The sequence below is a fragment of the Astatotilapia calliptera genome, chromosome 13 (assembly GCF_900246225.1).
Source record: "Astatotilapia calliptera chromosome 13, fAstCal1.2, whole genome shotgun sequence".
NCBI classification, from domain to species: domain Eukaryota; kingdom Metazoa; phylum Chordata; class Actinopteri; order Cichliformes; family Cichlidae; genus Astatotilapia; species Astatotilapia calliptera.
In genome coordinates, this window is record NC_039314.1 from 2,624,426 (window position 1) to 2,633,136 (window position 8,711).

An 8,711-nucleotide genomic window follows, 5' to 3' on the forward strand; every position below is an offset into this window, starting at 1 on the left:
TATTAACCCTTTAAGACCTACTATAGAACCAAGTCCGCCAGAGCTTAGATTATATTTTACATGCTGTAGTGCCATTTGTGGGAGCATTTCAAGTTGCTATACATTTTTTAAATGTAAATTTTAATAATATGTATGCATTAAGTGCTAAGTAATTACATAAATTGCAAAAAAGTGCAATAAACTACAAAAATATTTAAAATCATTTTTGTTTTTTTTAACATATATTTCTAATTAGGAAGTGTTACGAACAGCTGATCGGATCGGCAAAGCGTGTTTCTGGAATATTATGTTTTTGTTGCTGCAAGTGCTTTTCATGCAATTTTTGCAAAGCTATATGTGGAAGGAAGCCGTGACCTAGGACAAGCTGATGGCATAAGATGTAAGTACAACTCCTCCGGTTTCATATGCAAAAAAATAGCTATGCAAAACAGAGCGTGCCCGTGCCGACCAGCTTTAAAGGGTTAATATATTCCCAAAGTTATTTTGGGATATTTTATATATATTGTATATGAGTATTCACTTTATTTGGTAAGCAATACCACTGATTTCCATATGTGTTTCTTGAACAATGTACAGGTAAGAGCATTAACATGTGGAGCATCAGTGTATCCCTTAGAAGCACTGTCAAGAAGATTTGGGCCTCATGGCCAACTACAATCATTGTCCATGAAGAAATTATTCTAACCACTACCTTGCATCTTTAGTTGACATTTTCATCTTTGGATAGTTTTTATTGTGCACCTTCAGTGTCTTCTGGAGTCTAAATGAATATTTCCAAGTACACTCATCTCAGCTGTCATTGGTGGTGGGGGCTTTGTAGGGCAGGTTGAGGGAGAATAGACGCTATATAGAAAAAAAGATAACGATGAGATGAAGGTGGTGGATGGGGGAGGTTTGATTGACAACCACAGACTGCAATTAGCATGTTCTCTCAAAGCATCTGTGTATTAGTGGTATATGTAATGTGTGTTTATTTTTGGTGTTTGGTGTGTGCAGTGATCTGGATCCATGATCTGGCGGTTCTGATCCGACACTCAGGGATGGGTAGCGCTGGGTGTGAGGTGCCACTGCCAGATGGCATATATACCCAACCCTGCCTCTTTTGCTCACATGCATGCATACACACACCAGCACCAGCAGTCTGATGGAATGGTCTTGATTCTGTCAACCTGCCAAACTTCGCATCAAATGCATGCTGTGAAACCAGTGTAAAATTAATTACTCTTTGTTTGTTTGACGGCTGGGAAATAATGTTGAATTTTAAGCATTAATAAAATTTCCTACATGTTCGGCTCCAAGTTCAATATTACTACTGCAGATGTATTTAACAAAGATATAAGCCATTAATACCCAATTGATTTTCTTTTTTGTCATGTCTGAAAGACATGACACCAACCTTTCATTTTAGAACATTTCCCTTTAGTTTTCTCTGCCCTTTCAACTGTTGAACGGTAGGTATGTAACTTATAAATTGATGTACTACAATGTAGCTTTCCATTGGAATGTTATTACTACTACTAATAATAATAATAACAACCAGTAACTAACCTTACTCAAAATGACATAACAGCATGAAGAATGTTGATTTACTCAGCCATCCATTTTTTTGACACATTTCTCCTCACTGCTGGAGGTTACCAGGGGATCACTGACTAGTCTTTAGGCCTGTGTGACTGGAACTTTAACTGTTTTACAGCAACCGCTTCTAACCGCTTGCAGCTGGTTGGGGAATACAATTTTTTTCCATGCTGATTGGTGGCTTCCAGGCTGGATGTTAGGCCTGTAATGACTCGTGAATGACATGTGGCCTGTGTGACTCGGGCCTGTACAACAATTGGATGTTTGTTTGTTTTTTGTTGTTGTTGTTTTTAATTTTGTATAGACAGTGTGTCATAAAGTGTGACATTATTTAGTGTCCCCAGCAATACAGCAAACAAGTTCCATAGAATGTCCTAATAACTTACCGATACAACATGAGTTATAATAACTTTGTTTTGATTGTGATCTTTTTTGGTTAAATACTGGCAAAAAATAACACGCTAATGCTATAATAACGCTATAATAATAACTTCTATGATGTGCAAGTTAAATAATGTTATTGTGCTAATATGCCAAAGGAAAGGACTGAACAATAGTGATTGTCTCCTGGCTAAACAATAGCATATTAACAATAGAAAGCAGATATTGGGATTACTTATAAGTTTAGCTTTGCTTAGCCATTAGCATCACTGATAATTATAATTAGCTGTTATCACTGTGATTGTTTCCTAACTCTAACCAAGTAATTTTAGTGACATAACCAAACAAATCAGTTTGTTTGTTAAATACAGTAAAAGTGAGTGTACAAAATGAGAATGTTCTTGAACTAAATATCTAAAAGCCTTAAAATAATGTGACTTTTGATTTTGCTGTTTTAAGGTGTCATTTGTAAAACCATCATTTGTTCAAGTGATTTACTAGTCATTGAAAACATGCCTACTGAGCCTGCTATAAGCAAAACGCTAGGTACTGGCAATATATATGCACTGTAAAAACTGTGACTAGAGGTTACTTAAAAAAGTTATGGCAACAAAGTGACACTTGAAATAATTAAGTAGATTTTAATTTCAAAAGATTTATGTAAAATGTAGAGAAAATGTTAATTAAATTCAAATAGAAAACAAAAGTAGATATTAATAGAATTAAACTGTAAATATGTGTTGGATTTAGGGTCAAAATCTCAAACTGAAGGTTGAAATTGCCCAACTTTACCAAAAAAAATAATTGATATGAAATAAGTCTCTGAGAAAAATTACTTTGAATTTACTAACTATCTGGCAAAGGTTTAGTAAAAACTTCCTAAAATATCCATTACAAAGAAATGAAATCTTCTTGTTTTTTCAGTAAAACTCAAATTGGATTCAATAATTTTCCAAATAAACCTTAAAAATAATGACTGAATAATAAGAGAAAATGAAATGAATTTTACTTATTTTCTGAGTAAAATGAATCAATTTCACAAAGAAAACATCAAAACAGTAATTTGTTTTATTGTGGAAAATAAAACACAGTAATTTATAATATAACATTTTTCTGCTCGTATACACTGAATTCTCATCAACAATCTCCTGATCTCCTAAATACATTCCTCTGCTGTAAATTTGTTTTAGTGTCATAAACAGTTTATCACACAGCTTTGTGTACAGAGCAACAGCAACATAAACTGCATGAATGTAAACCAGTTTTGTAAAAAAGAAATTAATCTTTAGACTGTAATATCAACATGAACCTGAAATTTGAATATCCTTTACCGTTTCCTTTATCTCTGTTACTTATTTATGATTGACAAACAAAAACTTTAGTTTGTCAATCTTTTGTTAAATTGAATCACTCAATATAACTGTAGAACAAAGGTTTTTCACTCATGTACATGGAATATCAATAATGTAAATCAACCTTTTATCCCAATTTGGATGTTTAACCTGAGAAAATCTAAGACACATGTAAGAGGAAGTAACATTTCTACAGCTACAGGACTGCACTTCTGTTAAATTTTAAAGTTGTTTTAAACCAATGTTTTATAGTAACATACACTATAAACAAAGAAAAGCTTCACTAGTGATTCCTCCAATTTGCTGCCTTTCAAACAGAATATTCCTAAGAAACTTGTAGGTAATAAAAAACAAAATTAAAATGAAGAGCACAAATACAGCCTGACACATTGCAGGTCATTTGGGTAAGATATGAATAAGATGAAATTAACTTAAAAACTGAAAAGATAGCTGCATCTAACAAAGACAAACCAAAGGTTTTCAGTGAGCTTACTTCCCTTTCATTCTTTCAGAGTCCTCGTTTAAGCCAATAACTTGTTCTTGAGGTTGTTCACTTTTGGTGAGAGCTTAGCACAATCCAGTTCAAGGAAAAGTTTCTGGAATACTTCCAAGGTGTATTTTAGCTCTTTGGGATAGGCAAGATCGACTGCATATGTCAATCCAACCAGCATTGCGCATGCTCTTGGAAAATTGCCCAGAGCAGGCATAACTCTCACACCCTCCAGCACAATGCCAATGTCATCCTCCTCAGATCCAACAGCCTTGATTTTGTAGATTTTCATCCTCTGTTCAGAAAAGATCTTGTGACACACCATCCTCATCAGCATCCTGAAACAACAAACACATGGGTTTTCTGACTGTAGTTGCACACATGAAATATTTCCTGGACACATCCTGTAGCTGAATGACAAATAAAACATGATAATGCCTCAAATTATTTGAAACTTGACAAACACATATGAATAACAAAAACAGAATAATGTTTCTACTTCAACACTTACACTGTACTCTTTGATCAGTTGATCAATGGACTCCCCAAGGTACACCATCAAGCACTGAATAACCAGATTTCTGGTTATGTTATTGCTAGGATTGCTTGGTGACTGAAAATGAGCAAGAATTCCAAAAATTACCATCAGATAAGTGACCATTTATTAAGACAAAACTGTGAGAATTGGCAGTATTAAAAAAAACTGTTAAATATCAAATTATCATCACATGGAGCATTATGTGCGATAATTAGCTGATGTTAATGCACATTCCTGGGTGCTGACAGTCAACACAAAGGTATTGTCAACATGCTTGACAGGTTCAATCTTTAAATGTGTCGTTTTAGTAAATTACATTAATTTAGTCATTTAGTTTTTTTATCTAATTTAGTTTATGTTCGTCAGAAAGGCTTTTTCCTTCTTGGGACAAAACAAAAACCCAGCAATACCTGTACTTGTGTTTTTTTGTTTGTTTTTTGTTTGTTTTTTTTACTAAGAATAGACATGTATTTAAAATACAAAACATGAAACCCATAATTGTGTTGTTAATTATATCAGTGACGTCCTGGCGTCCTCTTGCACTGACAAAAACATGCAAACAAATTAGTGGAGCTGTGCACCATGCAAATGAAATTTGACAAAAAAATTCTTTAAATAAAATTCCAAGCTGAAATGTCTGTGGAAAATACCTTGGCTATGATAGCCTGCAACTTCAATCCCATGCTGATCAGGTGAATTTAAGTTGAGGGATCTTCCATTACCTGAAAGGAAAGCAACATTATCATTTTTGACGTTTAGTCAGCTGTGTAAAAACCAAGGAGGAACCCACCTGGGGGATTAATAAAGTTTTATTTTATCTAATCTAATCTAATAACTTTAATCTCAGCCAAACCGATTTACTCACGAACAAATAAAACACTGAAAAAAACCAAACAATAACATTTTTAGGTTGTCTAAGTGACTTATACATTACGTTTAAACTGAGTAGCGAAACCCCGCGGTGATCTGAAAATGATGTGCGGGGAGTTGTGCCGTTCTCAGCGGCTTCAGTGACACTCGAGCTCCCGGCTTGCTATCGAGCTGGTGGGTAGCAGATGCTCCGAAAACGTCGAAGCACTTTTGCAAACATGCGATATCTTGATAAACCGAGCAGATATTTGATGTTTACACAGCTACTTTCGCGCCTGAAAATATGTTAAAAGTTTATTTTGTGACCCAGAAAGATTACTAAGAGTAATTTTAAAACTTAGTAGCGGCCGCCATTATTGGAAACTGGAGTTCGAAAAACTGACTGTGGCTGACAAAATCACTCACAACTGACCGCAAAACCTTTTCATGAACTTTTAAACGTGGATGAAAGACGTTAAAACTCATCGGAATATACCGTTGATATTTTTTAATACGGTAAAACATGTGGTTAGTTAAAGCTGTTCAGTAACACAGTCGTGAAGGCTTGGAAAGTGACCTTGTGCTAGCAGTCCACTAACTGCCATTTGTGTAAAAATACGATACTATCATTACAGTGATGATTATTAATAAAATTTCGACGTATCATACTGTTTAAAACCTTTACTCAAAACCGATATACGTTATTGTTTAAACCGTGTCTTATATTTGAACAAATTAAGAAGTCTTACCTCTGACAAAATGGAGACGTCCACTCATGAAGCGCGTGTGTCCTGCACGTGGCACAAAGGATTATGGGCGGAAGTGTACAATGATTAAAATGAAAATGCTTTCATCAGTTAAATCTATTAGATTTCTTAAATTTTTTTAGTACTCAAACATTTTTTTTAAATCTACTCAACAAACCATTGCTGAATTTACCCCAAACAAAACTGTGTAAATTTAAATAACTGAACATCTCAAAATTGTTGAATTTTGCTTAGATTTGATTAAAACTACTCATACACGTTTTTACTGAGTAATAATTACTATTACTCTCCTATTAGATTCTAATTAACCCCAATCACAGTTTTTACAGTGTGGGACTGATATATACTGATAACAGCCAGTCCATTGGCTGCTAAGATTTGAAACAACTGTTCAGACAGCCAGTGCTTATTGCTTTTTATCTGCTGCCAACTGAATATTCTGTACTTCCAATGGACAGTAACACGATGCAATTCAACCAACACACCCTGGAGCCCCTTGGGTCCTACTAATGGCTTGTACCACAGACAATCATTCTATTTTAGTGGGCAACATGAGTGACATAAATAAAGTTGCACTGACATGAAGACTCTTCTTTGAGACTAAGGACCTTTTTAAAAAGATATTTTTTTAGAGTTTGAATATTTAATTTCTTTGGAATACTGCAAACTACATTTTTCTGCAGCAAGATAGACAAGGCGATTCATAGTGAGGAAGCTTTACGTTCTTTTTTTACAGTATGTACTCGTTACTTATTTATACCTACATGACTTAAACCAGTATTATCAGAGGGCATGTCAGAATAAGGTTAAAAGAAAAAAAAATCATGGAAATGTGCTGTTCCCTTGTGCTTCCCTTTAACTTTGAATCACAGTCTAGCACAGATCATACATATGTACAGGACTCCTTACTCCCCTGCGCATGCAGCAGGACCATCACTACAAATGAATGCTCCCCTTGATATAATTCTCATCAAGGTTCAATCAATTTTCTCTTCCTTTGCCTGCAGCAGTATATCAAAAGGGTTCTTCATCAGTCTCTTTTGCCTCTATTCTCTTCTGCAGCCCCCTGTCGTTAGTGCTCTTCAGATTGAGACAGGGGACTTCAAGGATAAGGGTTTTGGGGTGAGGTGGTTGATACGCGAGTAGGTGGCTGTACACTGAGGCTGAAAGATGAAAATGCAAGGTACATTTTTTTGACCACACCCTGCAGTGTGACAGCTGTGAATGATTCCAAATGATTTGCTGATAATGACAGGTTTTTGTCCGTATAGTGGGTGCACGGGCACAAACATGAAAACAAGGCGGACTCGGAGCCATTGTAGCAGGCTCTTGGGCTTAATAGTTGGTGAATGTGGCTGCCAGCAGGAGAGGTTGGCTGTGTTTCAGGGGATGAAGGTTAGATCAGAGGTCACCTTTGCTTGGGTTATAGCTCAAATGGGGTCACTGGCCCATTCTGTCACAAGCATACACACACACATATTCATCTGGGCTAGAACTGTAGGAGGTGATTGCTAAATGTTTTGGCAGCCAGGTCAGAAGACGGCTGTCTGCTGACCGAGCGGTGAAGTTATCTGGAGCTCTCAGTGATGAATGACTACTTAGTGCAAGGTGGTATAACCTTGTGCCGCATTGTCACCTGGGGTCCCACACCAGTGGACCATGCACACACACACACACACACACACACACACACACACACACACACACACACACACAGACAATAAGTACCTAAACTGAAAAAAAGCTTACATTAGTGGGGACTGCTATTTCAGTGTTTTGGATTATTCACAACTAAAAGAAAAGACAAAGTCTGCAGTTGACCAAGTTGAAAAAAAAAACACGCTGCACAAATCACCTGTGCAAGGAATTCCAATGTCGGCCATATATATTTTTTCATTATTATTTCCATTGTTGACTTTTTTATATTGCAGCACTAACAATCAAATGAAATTGTTGTCCCCATCAAGGATAAAAAATATTTAAACACAGGGAGGGGCATATAGACCCTGCATATACATATTTTAAGACAAAATGTTCCTTTTGGGAGGCAACAACTTTTCTAATTAATCTAAATGTGAAATTGCGCCCAAAGCACGTATGCATTAATATCTAAAGAAGTTCAACCAGGTACTCATGATGCTATATATTGTTTTCTGCTCTTTTTGCATTCTCAAAGCGCTTTCTTACTAAAAACCTCATTCACTCGTGCACACAGACATTCATTCAAGTGTTAATAATAATTAATTACCATTAAAAAAACAACCTCAGTTTGTTTGGATAATCCACAGTAAGAATACCCCTAACAAAAGCATTTATGCAGTCTTCTACACATTTATACACAGCTTCAGTTACATTTTTTGATTTACCCTATGATTTAATGGCTTTGGGACATTTACAGACAGCATAAACACACTGCGTTTATGCTGCACTTAGTCATCTGTGGGCTTTGGGACCCACAACCTGCTGCATTGCCCTGTCCCCCTCATCCCGATCTGTTGGGACCCAGATGGGAATATGAGTCCAACTGTGTTTGTCAGCAAGCCCAGATATGCTCGCTAACCTCATGCTCCTCGGCATCTTACTTCCTTCCTGTTCTCACATCACCCCACCCTACTCTCTCCCTCAACCCAAAAAAGCAATACTACACACAGTAATACCTCTGTTGGTCCCTGCTGCGTGTAGTGTTGCTGAGGTTACCCACTCAGAAGCCTCACACAGTGGCTCAGAGCTGGAGATGGGGAAGGCTGGACTGAAAG

The 8,711-nt window shown here is 36.4% G+C and overlaps 1 long non-coding RNA gene across 1 annotated transcript; it reads right to left on the bottom strand.

The window, feature by feature from the left end:
* Positions 1–3,030: 3,030 nt before the first annotated feature.
* LOC113035241 (uncharacterized) lies at positions 3,031–6,880 on the bottom strand. Its single transcript, XR_003274326.1, has 3 exons — positions 5,938–6,880; positions 4,990–5,061; positions 3,031–4,414 (listed from the first exon to the last, which is right to left on the bottom strand). It is a non-coding gene; the product is annotated as an uncharacterized LOC113035241 (long non-coding RNA).
* Between the last annotated feature and the right edge of the window lie 1,831 nt (positions 6,881–8,711).